The sequence below is a fragment of the Argiope bruennichi genome, chromosome X2, assembly GCF_947563725.1.
Source record: "Argiope bruennichi chromosome X2, qqArgBrue1.1, whole genome shotgun sequence".
In the NCBI taxonomy this organism is placed as follows: domain Eukaryota; kingdom Metazoa; phylum Arthropoda; class Arachnida; order Araneae; family Araneidae; genus Argiope; species Argiope bruennichi.
In genome coordinates, this window is record NC_079163.1 from 7010711 (window position 1) to 7029529 (window position 18819).

The 18819-nt window shown below is 29.5% G+C and overlaps 1 protein-coding gene across 3 annotated transcripts in view; it reads right to left on the reverse strand.

Moving 5' to 3' along the window:
- The window catches only part of LOC129959979 (orphan steroid hormone receptor 2-like), a 165786-nt gene that overhangs the window by 34025 nt on the left and 112942 nt on the right, over positions 1–18819 (reverse strand). The window lies entirely within an intron of this gene.

The following is an 18819-nucleotide window of genomic DNA, read 5'->3' on the forward strand; positions in this document are numbered from 1 at the left end:
TATTTCACACATATGCAGTTTTGTTCTATGATTACATATTTCACATTAATAAAGCATCAAAATAATAAAAGTTTCTTGAAACAACTTCCAATGGGGATAAGAATCTTGGACAACTCTTACGATCCAACACATTTGGCGTGTAAACAATTTTGTCAACCTCTTTCTATTACTTTCCGTAACTTGAAATTGATCAAATATGCGCAAAACATAAGAATAAATGAATTTCATTTCACCCTCTCCCTTACTCCAGAATCGATTGACATAAATTAATAATTAAGGTACTGTAAATAATCTATAAGACGCACGCTAATCCAATACAGATGTAGGCTTGCACTAAAATTTACAATTATTTAATTCTAATATTTCAATAATAATTAAAAATGAAAAAAAGCTGTTAAAAATAAAAATGTATAGCAATAATGATCTTAACATTTCTATTGTTCTTTAAGCAAACATTTCATTTTTCCTGGTTTAAAGAATGGACAATAATATTCTTAGCAGCGTTAAGACAATTATGTCAAAGATTCTTTTTAAAATCAATGGAAATAGAGAAAAACAAAGATGTTTCTTAGAACTCAGATACGAAGGAAGATAATTTAGTAATGAATTATTTGAATTTCTTTTTTAATGAAGTTCTATTTTTATACATTAGGAGGCCAAATCAAAAAAGAAATATATGTGCAATACCATTACAAAGGCCATGAATCACTGATACTGGTTTCAAGGCCACATTTTACGTATGCTTATATTTTAGTCCAGAAAAGGCTCCATAATAAACGAATTTTCTTTCCTATCTAATTAGATGTTATATTCAATTTTGGAAATTGTTTGTTCTCTTCAATCAGATAAGAACCCATGAGACTCTAGAGATTCATTATACTTCTATGTGGATACTCTTTTTTGTGTGATTCCAACAAAGGCTTGTGGCAGTTCTCAAATACTATAATTCGATGCACGTTAGAAGTTTATGTGCACTAAAATGTCAAATAGTTATGTGAAAAACTGAAACATATTTATTATTTCGTCCAACCTGTGTTTCACAATGAAATGTTAGGTGCTTGCATGTATTTTGATCATCTTTTCATTTTAAAAAAGCATTTATTGAGGAAAATTGATACAATATATATGAGTCGAAATTTTTTCCATCATTTTCTACCATTTTTTCCCATTTTCGTCCAATTTTTCTTGAAAATGATTGTCTTCGATTTTTTTTTTTTTTTTTGTCCTCCAGGCCGTTCTTTGTTATTGACATCGAAATCACCACTCTTAAATCGTTGAAACCAAAACCGACAATTGGGATGTGACAGAGTAAAATAGCCATAAGTGTTTAAAAATGTCTGATGGGCTTCGGCAGAAGATTTCTTCAAATCAAACAAATAAAGCAATGATTGCAATGTCAATTTGGAGTGTTCCATGATTGGGGTCTTTATACACTGAATAACTCAATAATACTAAATGAAAAACTTTCAAAATAATAACAATAAAGTAATAGTAAATTGGTAAAACCCAAAATCATTGTCGTTTATATAGATACTTCACATATTTACTAATAGATGTCGCATATTAAAATACCTGCAAGCACCTAATATTTTATAGTTAGAGACATGCATACATAATCTTGAAAAAGCTGTGTTTATGGGTTCTGGAAACTCTAATCTAATACGTGGTATTTATCAAAATTTCGAAGTCGAATTATTTAATGGCACTTTTTTTTTCGTATATTTAAATAGTATGAATGTAGAGGGCGACTTAGAGAGAGAACATAAGAAACTTAAAAGTTCTCTATTGAATCAGAAACCATGATATCACGAGAGTTTCTTCTTTAACCATTCAACGCATATACTGAGCTGAAATTACTAGTTAAATCATTGGCCGACGATTACGAAAGTACCGATAGTTGCAGAATGTAAAATATTACTTATCCGAAAGAATTAAAAATTGACAGAAGAAATTAAAATAAAAACATCTTCGGTCAAAACGGAACATTTACTGTAATAAATTAGCTTCACAATGAGTCATAATAATTAAGTTTTCAAAAATTCTCAGACTTTCATTCTCCAGAGTCGCTTGAAGATTAGTCCGATAAAAAAAACGGCTATGACCTGGGATGTTAATTTATTTAACTGTTAATTCTTTCTTTCATTCTTAAAAAATAGGGAGCATTGGACTGAAAAGCATAATTCAAAATTCATTGAAATAAAATTATTAGCATGTAGTGGTTATTTTATTAACTTCGCATATTAAAGTATTAATCGATAAGCATTGCTGGGATCCAAAGTAATATAAATCTTTTTCATATAAGAAACATTGTATAATTAAACTTTTGCTTTAACTGTCTTCATTTTCAAATAATAATTCTCATTGTCCTAGACATTTGGTTCCCTAGAAATTTAAAATTTTCTGACATATCTCCAAATAAAGGTCTATGTAAGTACTTTTTATTGTGCATTTGAATTCTGAAAAAATCTTAGGTTCTACTTAAATAGCATATTCCAGCAGTTCTTAAATGTACATTTCAAAGGAAAAAAATCTGTGAATACAGGCACATATACATTTTGATAACAGCAAATGCCACTAATGTTTGAATTTATTTTCTCTCATTGGTTGCAAAGATGTATAGTAAAATTCAAAATAATATTGTTTTCATTCACCAAGAGTCACAACTATTTTTGGAATAAATGTTTTCCAACGGAATAAATAATAATGTCCCCTAAATTTTCTTTTTAGCCAAATATTAAATCTATCTTTCGTAATTTGCCGCTTCAAAATTATTTAAATGTAATACAAAAAAAAAAAAATCAATTGGGCACACATACACACACACGCACACAAAGTCAGTGCTTTTTCTGTTTAAAAAATATTGTAAACGGAAAAAAATATTTTATAACAAATAAAATTATTAAAATAAATTCCGATAAAATTTAAATCATTAATAGAAAGAATATTACATAATGCTTTAGTTTCTTATAATTTAAAAATTTTTTTTTCAGTTAGAAGAAAACGTAATTAGACAAATTTGGTATATTCTTCTATTAATTTTTATTGCGTAAAAATGTTTAAAAAGAACTATTTTCATTCCTTTGGTAGCTCAGATGCATATATATATTATTCAAGCTTCATATTTTATATAAACTGTTTTATACATCTAATTATTTGAGAATTGTTTATAAAAAATTAATAAAAAGCACAGCTATAAATTTTTATAAATTGAAACGAATATAATGAGCAATATTTACAACAACAACAACTTGCAACCTGTATTTTACGAATATATGCCAAACCAAGTGGATTTCATTTTTGGTTTCAAAGTCCAATTGGATAAATTACAAATTTTAATCAAAAATGAACATATATAAAAAGGTTCTTAAAGCAAGAAAGCATAGTAAAAATCCAGCTAATGGTTTGATTGTTTCACAGAAAACGTAGTTTTTTCCAGAACATTGGAAAGTTTTCCCAGAATCAATCCTTTTAAATATGTAATTGATGCCGAAACAGCGGCAAATGAATTTTGAATTTCAAAGTAATGTAGAAGAATAAAAGCAGCCCATTTTCCCTGCAAAATTAAATTTTATCAAAAATATTGAATTTTAGAGAGTTATTAAATGCTTTTTATTTCTCATGTAAAAATAAAATTTTAGCAATAAAATTAAAATTGGGTTCCTCTCTGATGTGGTAGTAGTAAAATGATTTATTTCCAAGGATGAAAAATTATTTGCTATCAATGTATTCGTGGACAAGTTATCTACAGAATTTGTTGCTATGGTAACAAGCCTCGGAAGAGAATCCTTCGATTTATCAAAAAACATATTTATAGCAAAAGAATTATTCCAAAACAAAGACCTGATTTCTTTGGCGATCCTTGAAATAAACAAAATACCATTAGAAGCCTTCAAAAATATTAAGGGCTATTTTAGAGTACATTTAGAATAAAGTGATGTCAAAAAGCTTATGCACATGATACTGTTTGAAGGAGGTTTTTTTATCTTTGAAAGACGTTTTCTGTGAAATTTCCTTTTTGAAGAAATAAGAATTTTTAAAAGTTCCTCATATATTACTAAATAAATATTTGTAACAAGTCGAGTCTTTATTTTTACTTATAAAAGTAGATAAACATATGCTGGACACGCATAGGATTCAATGTACAAATTTTAAAAATTATTGCGTGTATCAAGAGTTCAGAATTGAGAATTAAGACTAAAGAATAGTTTAAAAGTTGAATAGATTAATTAATTAAATAGTTGAAAAGATTTCTTCTTTCAGATGATTGTTACTCATTTTATTTATAGTTTTAAGCCAAAAATTAAACATAACATTTTATTTAATGAAATTAAATACGCTTTAAGGTGAACATATATGTAACAAAGCCCTTTAAAGGACAATTATATTGAAATGTATTAAAACTATAAGCAAATAGGCACGTAATTGAGCCCAGCCATATGAATCTTTACTACATACTACACACATCCGCTAAGCCATGTAAAAATAGCATCCCTGTGTACTTTACCTTTGCCGGGTCGGCTGTGTCAGAGTTCAAAGACACGAGACAGACCCCAGGCTAAGGACGAGAATAACCCTCGAGCGATTCAGTGGCAGGTGTGCAAAAATAGCTTCCCAGATGTAGCAAGAACTTTGCCTTTAAGCAAATTTCTGTTGATTTAGTTCTTTGTTTACCTTCACGCTTCGGAACAGAGCCGTTCGGTTGTTCAAGTTAAGCTGGCAAAATCTATCAGTCAAGATTCAGCTGCTTAGCTGGAAACTCGTTTGAATTCTTCGCTTCTGAACCAAATAACTTGTCACATAAATTTAATCGCACTCTTCTCAAAAAGTACCACTACCGTCTAAGATGTTATTTTCCTCCCTTGAAGAAGATGTTACAAATAATCTTCATTTGTTTTCTCTTTAATCATTTCTTTTTAATTTATATCCTTTGACTTCACTTCAAAATCCATTCATGACTATTGATAGGTTAAGAGAAAAACAAAGCCTGTCAAGATGGCAACAAAAGCAAAGCGAAATATAAAGCCCATAAACAATGCCAGGAATATTGAAAAACTATGAATTATTCAATTAAATTTTTCCTTGCAATGTCACAAATCTACCAATGTATGAAATACACGTGAATGTCCTCACATACAAATAAATGTCATTATAAAACAACTTCAAGATAACTGTTGAAAAATGATAATGTTGGAGCTGACGAAGTGAAAAATAATTTGCATTACCTAATTTTTGTTTGTTTGTTTGTTTTGAAGGGAGGAGGTGGGACTTCAAATACGATAATGAGAAATCGCCGATTAATTAAGGGGTTCTCACTTCCCTAGAAGGTATAGCGATAATAATATAGTGGTGCCCGCCCTAACTCCTTCCTGGTCAGGGGGAATATACAGACCGGTGTAGGCCATTTTTTATTGTTGTCGTGCAACTCTGCCAATCAGCTCACCAGGTTCTAAGGCAGAACGGAGAGGTGTTGTTCTTTATAACTATCTTGAAGGTACAAACTTCCATTCTTCTATTTCTTAAAGAAATTTGATTTTATAGACTGAGAATGACACTCACAGTGTTCGAAGTGTCATATGAATAGATATTGAAATGTTTAATAATAAACAATAAAAATCTATTAATTTTTGAGAATCGCACAAAATTCCTTTTCGTTATTATAAGCATTTAATGCTCAAGACAATTATGAACTATTCAGCATAATCCAAAATTAATTAACAGCACTTATTAAATTTGGATGTGAAGAATAAATGTTCACCATACCTCCTTAAAATACTTTTTAAAGATTAAAATTTATTTGAAGCCCCTTTATACTAAAAATGCTAAATAATGCAGCAGTTTTTTTCTGGTATAAATATTTAAAATACAAATATACACAAAACTATGTCACTGTAATAGCTTATAGGTTTTATTGTGGATTCAATTAGATGTTAGAGTTATTATAATAGTAGATCTGCAGTGCCAGAATGTAAATGTTTATAGAAAATAAAATAAATTTGAAAAGGATTAGTATCCAAAAAGAAAAAAAATTGCAAAAATATTGTAAAATAAAATATAGATATTATAATAAACCAGAAAACAAGCGCAATTTAAAAATTAAAATATATTATTTAATCATGTGAAAAAAAATTATTTTACAAGTTATAAAAAATCTTTTCTTCTTTAAACTGCAACTTTTAATACCAGATTAAGAATTAAGAACAGATTAGAATATCGATCTTCGAAAAAATTCAATGACAAGTTTGATCAAGCAAGTCGATCAATAATCATCTTTTTAATATAGTTCGTTCGTTTTTTTAGCTGTTGAATCAGCTTCCTCACTGATATTATAAAAACTCTACTTTAAGTAAATTATGCTAATTTTATTAAAATATATTATTAAAAAAATTTTTCTTTGAAACATTAAGCATTAAATTTTTTTCAGTCAATAATGCCGATTTCTCGTGAAAATTCATCTTAAATTCAAGTATCGTAACAGCAAAGTTACGCTTATTAGAGATTGAATTAACAGTTTTAGGAAAATAAACCTGCTTCCATTCCAGAGTTATTCATCAATCTGAACATGCTCAGTCCCAAGAAAAAAAAAGGGGGTTGATTCACTCGAAACGGTCAAAGAGCAATATTTATCAAAGATAGAAGTGAAGATAGTTAAGCAGTATTTCTATTGGGAAGGTCATCGTTACCTAGAAACCAAGTGATAAAAATGATCCAGTGACGACATTGATCTGAAAAATAATTCCGCAATATATTACGAAAAATTGCCAGTTTTTTTTTTTTTTTTTCTTCCCCATGGAAAGAACTAGACTTCAACGTAAGGGAAGAAATCTTCAAAATTCAAAACTGTTGGTAAAATGAGCTCAGATAACAGTTTTATCCAAACCTTAACATCAACTTCCTCATATTCGCTATGACAAAACACAGATAAATAAACTTATAACTTTAAATTAAAAAAAAAAACTTTACAGGCAAGGTAAAAAGAAAATGCACGCAACTGAAAATGAATTGAGTTTATTCACAGTTAAAATAGTGAATTCATTCTACATAAACACACTTTGGACTATTAGGTTGGATTTAAATTAGGAAACGTTCAAATTAAGATAAAATAATTTTTCTTTACTTAAATGATCATCAGTTTATTGTCAGTTACAATATATTTTTATTCATTGAAGTGATAAATTAATTACTATTTGCTCATTTATTCAGTGGCAAAAAAAGGCGATGCATTGCGTTACATTAATGCTAATATGCTTATATTTCTTCAGCATTCAATTCAGTGATGAAATTTCTCTAGACAGTAAAACAAAAATTGCCGTTTTTTATAAAATCGTATAAATCCTATTTCTTTTTAATAGATTGTTTTTTTAAAAATGTATTAACCTGAATTCATAGTGTATACAGGGAATGCCATACTGTATACAGGGAGCATTCATTTCCTGTTACAAAGTTTGGTAAAAAAAAAAAAAAAAAAAAAAAGAACTGAAGAAATATATTTTCTATGCTAAGAACATGCGGTATCATTATTTCTGCCTTCCCCAAGATTTCTGCGTCTTTCAATAGTCCCAGAGATCCTCAAAGTGATAGTACAAAGGAAAGGTCATTGTCTCTGGAATCAATTCATACTTTGAAATTTGTTGAAGAAGTTTCTAGCATTGCGCGTAAGACATTTCCTACGAAATATGCCAAGAATATAAAAGTGGGTGATTATTATTTGCACCTGTTTAGTCTGCGTAGAAGCGGCGTTTTCAAATGAAAGCTACCAGTCACTTATCCTTCTAAATAAGTGTTTCTTAGTTTCAACTTCTGCGATTAAAATTGCTTCTGAAACACACGTTTATCCGAACAAGAGCTGTTGAATTGATCTTAAAACCTCTATCTGTAGATAACACCTCCATCTTCCATCGAAACTTCCATCGATTGACATCTGCTTTAGTTTCTAAATCTAAAGTATACACTGACAGTAACGGAGTAAAAATGCGGTTAAAATGAAAATAAGAAATTCAAAATATAATTTACATTAAAATAATTCATAAGCAATATACAACAGAATTGATTTTTTGGGGTACTTAAGACTTAAATTGGTGCTCTGGCGGAAGCGTACAAGATTTCAGAATTTCTTTTTAAAAGTCAAATATGTTTGCATTAGATACAAAATCGCATCTACGCTTCTGTTTATTTAATTACAACAAGAAGTATTTCGAAAAATGTTTCATAAATTATTGTTTACTTTGATTTTATTCATTATAAAACTACAAAAAAATAAATAAAGACGCGTTATTCGAAAGACAGAAGAGAGAATGCATGAGGAATCGGTATTTTAAAATTAACCTCCATTTCAGTTCAAAACTCATCTTTCAGGGAGTAGTTCATTCATAAAATTGCCATATTATTATATGCCATACTAATACAAGAGCGGCGATTGTGTTGATAATAATCAAATAAATTATTAAAAAATATCGAGTGAAAAAGTGTAATTGTTAATTGCAAGAGAACTTTGAATTAAGCGGGGCGATTTGGTTACCTAGAAATTCGGATAAATGAAGAAAATGTCAAAAATTAAGTAAAAAAGTTGTCAGACATAGATAAAACTTCATTGAATTCATTGAAATCACAAATTAGACCATTCATTACATATGAGCAATGTAATAACTCTCTTCCTAGTGGCAGATGTTTAATTGCAAGCAGCTGCAAGTAAACGTCGCTCCATCCACATCGAGTTTTCAAGACATATAAATGGTTAGCTATGAATTGGAATAGTTTCATCTTTCATGTCTTCACCAGCTTCGTCATTTTCGCGTCATGTCTACCTGTTTTTATAACAAATAAAATAGCAACTGCCCTATCAAATTTCTTTGCTACTTGTTTTCTAGATTTTCCACAATTCAAATGATTTCAAATCCTACCTTATCATTCGATAAAAGAGCAACACATATAGATTGCAATTCATTCTGAGCTCGTTTAATCTATTAAAACATCAGATGACTAAAAAAAATCATAGTTGTGTAACCTAATACAAATTCATACAACAATAGTCCAGATGAAAATAAGAAAGAGATGAGACGCGCTGACAATGCAGTGGTTACCATTTACGTTTAAAAATAGTCTCCTTTGGTTGGGAAGGGACGCGTCAAGGTCATTAGTTGCACTTCCCTTATTATTTTTCCGATTTCGAAATTTTTTCGTTATTCTTCTTTCTTTCAAAATTTTATTTCAAAAACTGGAAATTCGTATAATCAGAATTCCGATAATTGGTGTTCTATTGCACTATATATATTAAAATTTTGAAAACCGAAATCTTGAGATGAATTTTTGAAAATTATATAATTTTCTACAAGTACTGGGAAATTGTATAAATAGTTACTATTTATTTCAAAATAATAAAATACTAATAAACATTCTTTAATTAATTAAACATGAATTCTAGTCAGCCAATGTTTATCGATGTAGTTACTTGAAATAGAATCGACTGCTAAAAATGAAATTCTCAGAATTTTTTTCAATAAACTTTTGAAATAGTCATAATTACAAATATAAATTGCGCACCACCATCAAACTGAAAACATAAAGAAAATGGATCATTAAAGACGAGAAAAAAAATGACGAAAAAAGACTTTTCAAAACTGCGTTGAAAGTTAATGATAAGCATTGTTTTAGAAGTGTCTCGCTTCATCAAAATCTTCCGAAACATAAATAATGACGTTTTATTCATTTTCACTTATATTAATGCAAATAATAAATGATATCTGGCGTTTGCCTTTTATGGTTCATCAAACAATTCATAACCGACACATTTGATAACCTTACAGTCTCTTTACAGGAAGTCATTTTAATTGGATAAAACGGCACTTTCACAACTCTTTCCAGTTCCAATGCCCGAAAAAAGCCCATCCATCTATACTATATCACCTCTCAAAAAGCTACGCTACTCTGTCGAATGAAACGCTTATCAGTTGCAGGTACACATATCAATTCTATCTCTTTCCAGTAGTGAAGCAGTTCTGAGCCAGCTTTTTATTTTCTAGAAATATAAATTCGCACAAGTAAAAACAAAAAACTGAAAGTGGTGATTATGAAGAGGATCAGATCGGTTGTAGGAAAAAGCAGACCTAAAAGAAATATTAATTCCTTTTCTTAGATTAAAAAAAAAACTCAAAATAATTAATTTTCCTATTCCTTGTTACATGGAGTTACTTTAAAATTGAGATCTGCGTTTTAGGCATTCATGACAGGTTCAAGATCATTAAATTTTTAGGTCATGATTTTTTTTAGACTTCAGCACATAAGAAAAAGATGACGTACGTTCTTCCAGTCGCTATATCCGCGCCTCTACTTGCATTTATTTTTTATTTTTACATGTATGTAAAAAAAAGTAAAATACATAAAATTTTACATCGTAAAGTTTTTGAATTCTTATATTCAACTTCTTAAGAGCCCTCAACCATAATGTGAATAGTAATTAATATTTTATATTAAAAATTTTCAAGTAAAGAAATACTTTTATTATTTGTAAAGGTTGCATAGAGTCCCACTCTAGAGCTTGGCAACATATATTTGATCGTGGGAGAAATATGAAATTTAAAATTAATATAGGCAACTTTAAATGTTCACTTAATAGCAATTTTTAGAAAAGGTTCTTTGGTTTTAAATTTTTAATATGTCTTTGATTTAAAACTTGAAGAGATAATACTTTAACGTTGGCAAAGCACGCGTGATGCATTTAAATAGATTTGTAATACAGCAAAACAGACTTGATATTTGAAGAGGGGGAAAGGACATAGTTCTAAACTGCGCTTAGGTTAATATTTAAAAAAAATCATTGAAATTCCAGAAATAGTCGTACAGAAATAAAATTTATATTACTCAGAAACTTTTTTTTAATTTTAAGAAGGCATGAAAATAGTTTTTATGCAATGATATGCTAAGAAGTAAAAAAAAAAGTTATTAAAGTAAAAGTTATTGCGTCAAAACGTAAAATCATTCTGCTCCATTTCAATTTTTTTAACAGAGCAGTCAATCCTTCTAGGTACTAACTAACATGTGTGCTCAGTATCATTCAAATCCATCCAGGGATGTGGAACTGTATAAGATTCAAACAAATAACAAACGAGCATTCAGTTTTATATGCATAGCTTTAAAGGTAAAACAAAAAGGTAACCTTACTAGAGATTTTCATCAATTTAATATCTTCAGTTAATCAGTTAAAACATAATCGTAAAATCGCTTTAGTTAATCAATTTAAACATGATTTTACAATTGCTTCAATTAATCAGTTAAAACATGATCTTACCACAGGAAAAGTAGAAAGCTTTTCCAAATTGGTATTCGCAGAATAATCTAAATTTATTCTGGAATTTTCAAGGTATCCAGTCTATTAGATCTGGATAGACTCTGTCAGTTTTCCTTTCTTTTTTTGCGGGGAAAAAATTCTAAATAATGTGAATTTTTAGTTCCGTATAGTTAAATTATTTACTCTCTAAAGAAAGCACATGTTTAAATGAATATAAAATTCTTTAATTCGAGAATACTTGAGTATTCAATTTTTATTTTGGGTAATATTTCTAATTAATGCGTACAGAAACATGTAATGAAGTTTAAATACTTATGAAATTACGCTCTTGACTTTTTTTGAGAAGAGGACTAGCTCTACTAGATCGAGAAAAAATGTTTACATTTTATGAACATCTTAAATACAATGATCTATCTTAAAAATTATATATATATATATATTACAGGGTGTAAAAAATTAAAAATATCTTAAATCAATTTCATCTTCCAATCAAATCCTATAAAGAATCAAATCCTATTTTTATTCCTATCAAATAAGATATTTTGAATAAAAAAGTAGTCATTTAGCAAATTTGAATTTATATATAGAAGAAATTAACGCAAAAATTAGATTATTTTCTGGCTTTCTTCAACGAAATAAAAGTGACAAATCAACTTCTGTGTTTTGTTTGAAGGACTATTAGCCCTCGAAAATATTAAACATAAATGCTTCACATTTTTTCAGCTTTAGTCCTCTATACTGTTAAAGTATATTTTTTTCGTTCCATTTCTATTCTCTCTGTTTTGTCAACTCTTTCTTTCACTCTTCAGATAAATCTAGAAATCGCAATTGTATATTAAAATAAAAAAGATTTCTTTTCCAATAATGCACAGCGCTTTGAAATTTCACCGAAGAAATTGGAAAATGAATCTAATGCAAATACTTATTGATGAATATTATATGAATAGGAATGTAGAGCAATTTCTGTGACAGAAACAAAAGTAAATTGAATGTACTGGGAAATGCATTCATATTTTAAAGTACTTCACCCAAAATTATTATGTTCATAATATTTTTTAATAAGAAAAGGATGCATCATGTTTGCCGGAGAATTTTGAATTGAATTCGAATTCTAGATATTAGTAGATATGCGTTTTTTAATGTCACCGAAACATTCTAACCTACAGAAATGAAGTCATTTATATGTAAATTCAGCTTGAGGTCTAGTGACAGAATCTCAGTATCCGAGCCAGAGGACTTCAGGTTCAAAACCCGATTCCGTAATATATCTATCGCATATGCGGGCGCTTGGTGTATATTACATCTGAAACTGCGAGATAAAAGTCTTCCGGCTGATATGGGATGGACGTTTGGAGAGGACATGCCTACTCAAATGTCGTATTCGTATTCTGATTGCGGCTCGTCTCAAAATAACCTACGTATTAATTTAATATGGAATGCTAATTAAACTTTTATTCAACTCGGAAAGAAAACACAAGTTGAATAGGTAATTCTAGCCACTGTAATGTAGTATATTTTCCTTAGATTTGACGACCCATTTGTCCCATTACACTGCTTGTTAATGATAATCAAGCTTAAGGAAACGATTCGATTATGTAAATTAAGATTTAGCAACTATGGAAAAGTTTAAAGGTGTTACGTTTAATGAATGAAGAGTGCTTTCTTAGATGTCTACCCCAAATAGTTTTCATGTATCTTCAAAATGAGAATTGATGGAAAGGAATTGCCAAAATTGCAATATATGACATGAATATGTTGTCAATAAATGATACATTTTTTGACAGATTGAAGATGTTTCCAAAAATTCGTTATAGAATTGAAACTAAATATGTTTTGAATAAAAGGTAATTATTCATTTGCCGAAAGCATTAAGTACAATTAATTCATCCTTCAAATAACGATACTTTAAATGTTTGAGGAAAGAAGCTGATTTATTAAAATACTATAGCACAGATGTTAAGAATTTAAATTATTATTAATAAAACTGACAAATGTTTAAGTAACTTTTAATGTTGAATATCTACTGTCTAGCTCGATATTGTGTGTGTGTGCGAGCGCGCGCGTGCGTGTGTGTGTAATGTAAACACACATATTTTTTAAACAGTTTCATGGCTGAAGAGAAAAGACACTTTTGGAATTTTAAAACTTCCAATTTATTCCTTCCCTGGAGGCATAATTTATGCACAAGCAAGAAGCGACTGAATACGTCAATCTACAGCGCCACACGAGAGCAAAAGAGCGCGAAATATTTTTCCCAGGTGATTTTATACTATGAGATTCTGATAGGGATTCTTTGACACGTGTCAATTTAGGCAAGGGAAATATAGATATCTTTTAAAAGAATTTACAAGGCGTGACAGATTTTGATCTCTTCACTTGAAGCATGTGAAAGTGCTGATTAAAACAGTGTTATAGAGTTCGTGTATCATTAATTAAATTAAAAAAGTGGGATTTTAGAATGAAGTTAATATGGGTTAAATTAAGATAAAACTTTGGAAATTAATTAGGATTTAAATTAAATTTTAAAATATTATATATATAAGGAAGAAAAAGAAATTTATACTCCTTTTGCCCTTGGAAACGTCAGCATTTTTAAGGAAAAAAATTGTGACCTTAAGTGAGTTTGAGGGTGTTTTTTTGAGTGTGTGATTATAAAAAAAAGCGATACAACAATTGCTTTGTTTGTAGAATATTTGAATAAATAAATGAATTTATTTTCTTATTGTGAAATCTGAACCCAAAAAACATTAAAATTGTACTAGAGACTTAAAAACTAAATTTTTTCCATCTCGAAAAGGAATTTAAAATTTGAAAATAATTAATCTTGAAGGCATTAAACCTTCAAGAGCCGAATATAATCAATGGTAAAAACTTTTAAAAACACATTAAGGATTTGAAAACTATAGACTTTTTTAAAAAACAACCAATAGCTTATTAAAAATATCTCACTCTTCAGGCAAATTTGGATATTTATAAAATTTATATAACGGAAGTTTATCTACTTAATTATAATTTGACAGACACATTTTTAAATAAGTTGTTGACTTTAAACATTCTGGCTGCTACAACAAATGCAATAATTTAGTGTGTACAGTAACAAAATCAACCACTTAATAGATGTCTTTGCATAAATAAATAAAACAGAACGTAAGAAAAGTCACTTCGAGATTTCAAGCACAGTATGCAGATAAACTGAAGATATATGAATAAAAATGATAATTTTTGTAAAACAAATAGCCCATAAATTTAGTTAGTACTTCCTCTAGAATTTCGATTTTATTCTTATAGTAAGGATACCAAATGAGACTGCAATATTCAAGATCGAACAAGACAGTATTAAAACTCAGAACCTTCAACGCCAGCTCATTAGAAGAGGCTTTAGTGCAATGGTTGAGAAAGGCAAGTTTTTTTCATTGCCTTTTGATGCAACTCCATAAATATGTATATTCCAGCTGGAATATAAATAGTTTATATTCCCGCTTTTTTCCAGGTTTTATATTCCAGAACTGAGCCAGGAAGATTAATGTGACGAACAGAATAGAATTTCCTGATAGGAATAAGTACACCATCTTTACCTTTACAAGAGCCTATTGTTGACCCGCGGTCATTACGAAAAATGAGGTACCTATTTTCAAATATATTTGAACAACCAATGTCTCTGAAAAGCTACGTTTCATTAAAATATATCATATCGTAATCCCCAAAGGCCAAGGAACGAAAAAGAAAATTCTTAAACTACTGAAAACTGATAATCATTAAGCGAATTCGGGTTATTAGAATGATTATCTTTTCTAGTAATAATTTCGCAAAAAAATTTGATCATTTTTAGCGTGCCAAATATTCAGATACAAAAAATCCCTTATATAATTCATTGGCTTTAAAAAAGTCATTGAGTACATCGTTCACTGAAGTTCTAGGACTTAGCCATGATAAAAGAAAAACAGTTTTCTTCCTCGGTAGTTTATTTATAATTTTTAGGCTTGATTTCTTTCATGCCCCATTAATGACAGTTTTGGAATTACTTTTCTTATCATTTACTAAAGTACTCTTAATTTTTTTTTTTTTTTGGTTTGCAGCACCATCTTTCCTGCCTCATTAACTTATGACGGTGCAGCTGAAGTACTCTTAGACACAGAAGCAAGAATATACACATCTGATATGATCTCAGTGTCGAAAATTTGTTCACGTAAGTTCAGGGTTATGGGTTTTTCGTTCTGATTAGACATCTTAACCTCAATATTTGGGCAAATCTGTTATAAAAATCCTTCTGGAAGGTAATAAATTTTTATTTTTAACTGAATAAATAAATCCATCACGGTATGAGATGGTTCAGTACCGGAATTGGGAGGAATCAGCGGAACTGCTTCTAAGTATAACATTACAATATTCGCTTTCAAATTATTAAAATTTTCCTTTTCTTTAATATTAGCAAACTTTATAATAACATGTCAGGTTTCGTTTGAAGGAAGAGAAATGCTAAGATATTGCAACAAACACACATTCTTGCTAACACTGAATAACTTTGAAATAAATGATGTAGCGCAGAGAATTCCTTATTTAGCGCTAAAAGAGCGATGACTAAATTTGACAGAAGTAAAATGAGGAAATGTGATTAAAATATTTAGCAAGAGGGTTGCCTTATTCAATCAAAAAAGGAAATAATGACAACAAAAGCTATATTTTAGATTAGATATCGTAGAATGTGTTCAACAAAATACAATTATTTTCAAATATTTTCAATTCTTAGAGTCGAATGGGAACAGAGGATAAAAAGAATTCCTTTCTTCCCACCAACAGCAATTGAGAACTGCACCGATAATTTTTCCTGTTATAATAACGATTCTAATATCATAATGTCTTTAATGATATAACGATTTGGTGAATATATTCCAAACAAAAATTCAGGAACAAAATGAATGTGACACATCTCATCCATAAAAAAAACCTCTGTTATATTATTCACTTTGGATTAAGTATAAAATATTTCTAAGGAAACAAAGGGTACGTGCCCTTACAGAAGGGTCACTTAACAATGATAACCGGTTTGATATGCAAATATTACAAATAAAATGTTTAATAATATCTGCTTTTATAAAAATAGATAACTTAATGGAATTTATTTTATTTAGCAGATGATTGCATTCATTTTCGACAGTAGAAAGAATTTAGGTGTATTTTTATTTTTATTTCGGTAATCAGTGTTATTTTTTATTTCTAATGCTATAATAAAAACTGAGTTATTTAAAAAACGAATAAACCATGCATATAAAAATGAAATCTGATGGAATCCTTTTCATATAAGAGTAATAATAAACCTTTCAAACTGTTTCGAAACAAAAGACACTCTTTTCGCTTTCAGTGTGCAGTCTTTATTTTCCTTTATTAGTTTTATTTTTAATAAATTTAATTTGGTATTTTGAAATTTAATATCTGAGTGCAATCAGCCTTTAACAAGAGCTGAATAGGTTAGAATGAATTCATTAAAAAATGAAATTAAGTTTCAGTAATTAATTATACCAAAACATATGTAACCAAAAATATTATACATTTATCTCGTGAATTTCCCTGGTAATCTATTCACTGTTGGTCCCGTGGTAAAAAGGGATGTGTTCAATCGAGCTTCACCCAAATATGACAGGATATCTATAGAATTTGAATGAGCAAAAAACCTCCGAGGAGCGCTGAGCGAGAAAGCTGGGAATTTAATACAGATCAGTGGTTTGCTCATTTCAGTGTCATGTTCCGAAACTGCAACGATATTGCTTAAACTTCATACTTGACCTAGATCAACAGCCGTTGAGCAGTTAAAGATTAAATGCTGGCATTGAATTTATCTTTCGATTGCATCCTTTTATATCAAAGGTTGTAACGTTTCATTTTCAAATTGCTTTTTTTATCATTTCAGCACAGCTTCCACCCAAAGAAATCAGTGATTAATAATAGTCTCCTGAAGAAAGTGAAACCTTTCATTTGTATCAGAGAATTTTTTCACCTCAGTAAAGAAATTTTTCAAAAAAAAATGATATCCATTTTTTAATGTTCTAAATACTCGACAATGCTTAATGACATTATAAGATATAAGGCCACATTTATTTTTTTATTCTTTTCCAGAACATATCACAGCTCATTACTTTCTCTAATAGGAAGATAAAGTATTGCAATCGTCAAAAACTTTGAACTCGAGATTTTCACGTACCTCCTCTTTTCACATCATTCTGATAGTCCATTCGAATGACCATGAAAAGAATCAAAATAGGGAAAAATAAGTAAAAGCGATTTTTAGAAGTTTGTTGAGATGGCTATCCAAGAAAGTTCTAAAAACAGTACTTTTAGTTTGCATCTAGATAAGTTATCTGATCACAAGGGAAGGGGAGGTGTGGAAGTTGAAACCATTGTTTTTCACGTTTAAATAAGAAGCTATTTTCTGAGATGAAAAAAGTTTTAGGTATTAAAAAGTCATATAAAATGAGTTGTTGAACGTTATGATTGCTTCATTAAGTCAAGAAAAAAAATTTTAAGTGCAAATTCAGAAATATATTTTTTGAATTTCAACAAAATTTCTGGAATTTCATTTAAGTACTATTAGAAAAAATGACCGGTACAAATTTTAGATTGATATTTACGTTATGTTATGGAAAATTCGATTTTGCTGAAAGAAAATAAAGCCGTCAAAAATGTCTATAAATACTTACAGTTCTGTGTCAAATGAATTGGGATAATCTTCATTTTTTTAAAAATAAAATTCGTGGTTTTACAGGGCTATCCTACCACAAAACGTCTTCATCTGCATTTTGTTATGAAAGAAAGCTAATCTTGACTAGTTTAAATGGATGTGACTACTTGATCATGACATGTAGAGCATTTGCTCGTCAGTCGCGTTTCATTGCTATTAGAAATAGTCGATGGGGTGAGTTGTCCGATTCTCACGTGTATTAAGAATATAAATATCACTCCCAGACAAAGGGCTAGTATTAATAACGTAAGTCAGAATACCTCCATGATAGTGTAGGATATTGATATCCCTCGTTAGAGTTGGGAAATTCAATGTTTCCAGGATTATTTATCGACAAGATTAGTTTGGGACAGTTTTTCTAAAATGAAAAAGTTAATGTAGATGCAAAATTAAGACAATACTTCGAAAAAAACAGATTTCTTGCAAGAAATAGTAAAATGCATCCTCTACAGATTTTCAGAAAGAATTATTGACTACTGATATCGGCATTGATTCATTGACAGTATGAAGAGGCTCAATGGAGTAGGGAGAGGGTAAAGAATGCTCATTTAAAAATAGTTATTAATACTTGAAATGTAGTGAAACGCTTGTATTCGGTCAGGAAAGATAAATTCTCGACTGCAATACAATTGTATTCAATGCCGAAAAGCATTTCTTTGTGCAAGGGTCTCTATCAGCATTTGTCAGGCGAAGCGCTGGAGAAACCATCATGGAACAGGGTTATTTGACATCTGGAGGACTTGATAGCTTAGCATTGAGGAAAAAATAAACCCCCAAAAATGTATCTCATTGCTAAAAGACAAAA